Here is a 1,487-nt window from a genome sequence, read left to right as displayed (position 1 = left end):
GCCCAGCCCGAGCCCTGACTTAAACCCCATTGAGCATCTCTGGAGAGACCTGAAAATGGCTGTCCACCAACGTTTACCATCCAACCTTACAGAACTGGAGAGGATCTGCAAGGAGGAATGGCAGAGGATCCCCAAATGCAGGTGTGAAAACTTGTTGCATCATTCCCAAAAAGACTCATGGCTGTATTAGCTCAAAAGGGTGCTTCTACTAAATACTGAGCAAAGGGTCTGAATACTTATGACCATGTGATATTTCAGTTTTTCCTTTTTAATAAAATGTCAAAAATTCTGTGTTTTTCTGTCAATATGGGGTGCTGTGTGTACATTAATGAGGAAAAAAATGAACTTAAATGATTTTAGCATATGGCTGCAATATAACAAAGAGTGAAAAATTTAAGGGGGTCTGAATACTTTCCATACCCACTGTACTTCCTGAGCTGGTGCAGGAAGTTCATCCTGTGCTGTGCCTTCTTGGTGATTGTGCTGATCTTGAATGACCATTTCAAGTCCTGGGAGAATGTGGAACTGAGGAATTCGTAGGTCTCCACTGCTGATACAGTGCTACTGAGTATAGTGAGAAGAGATAGGGTAGGGGGCTACTCCTAAAGTCCAATGTCATTTCCACTGTTTTCTGTGTGTTCAGCTCCAGGTTGTTGCGACCACACTTAGTCAATAAAGTTGATTGAAAGCTGATTTGAATGTCTATCAACCTGAGTCTGGTGTAATCCAATATCAAACTAAAAAGGAGAGAAGTTCTGAGCAGAATTTTAACCAAGTGTGTTTTAAGTGCTTGATCTTGTCCTGCCTATGCTGTTTTTACTATCATTTATTTTCTGCTTTAAAGCAAAGCTTTTTCCACTTTCTTTATCAAAGACAGAGGAACATGTTTCTAGGAGCACAGCATGAACCAAAGCTTTTCTTTTTTGAAGCCAAATGCGGGACAGAAGGTAGAGATGCCAATTTAGAGCAGAAATAATGTGCTGCTCTTCAACAAGATTCCACTGAAATGAGCCATGAATAGCTGTGACTGCTAGTCAGCTGAACACAAATACTTGTACTGATTGCACTAGCATCCAGAATATTGGCTTCACTTAAATTACCTGGTGTCATCATCTAGTCAGTTGTAAGAAGTAACCTGACAGAGTTAGATTCTTTACTTTGATCAGTCCCAAAAGCTCTGTCTCAAAGTGTGAGCTCAAACTGACATGGGTATCATGTTGTTGCTTAAAACTTTGACAGGAATGTGTGTGCATATGCAATAGTGTGTCTGTACATGCGTGTAATGCACAAGCATTTCTGCCCTAATTGATCCTGAACAGAGCTGCTCTGTCTCCAGCCTCATTATTACACACTCACTGACCTGTACTGTCATTCCAAGTGTGTCACAGATGAACATGATGCACCAAAGATTGTCATGGAATTAATTCCATGATCATTTTAAATATAATAATATATAAATATCCATATATTTATATAGATAAATATAT

At 39.5% G+C, this 1,487-nt stretch overlaps 1 protein-coding gene across 1 annotated transcript in view; it reads right to left on the bottom strand.

Annotated features, from left to right (window-relative positions):
• pals1a (protein associated with LIN7 1, MAGUK p55 family member a) overlaps positions 1–1,487 on the bottom strand; it is a 46,436-nt gene that overhangs the window by 10,895 nt on the left and 34,054 nt on the right. The gene's annotated exons all lie outside the window — the stretch shown is intronic.

The sequence above is a fragment of the Monopterus albus genome, unplaced genomic scaffold (assembly GCF_001952655.1).
Source record: "Monopterus albus unplaced genomic scaffold, M_albus_1.0 scaffold94.1, whole genome shotgun sequence".
NCBI classification, from domain to species: domain Eukaryota; kingdom Metazoa; phylum Chordata; class Actinopteri; order Synbranchiformes; family Synbranchidae; genus Monopterus; species Monopterus albus.
The sequence above is the reverse complement of the archived record's forward strand: the minus strand, read 5'-3'. Positions and strand labels throughout refer to the sequence as shown.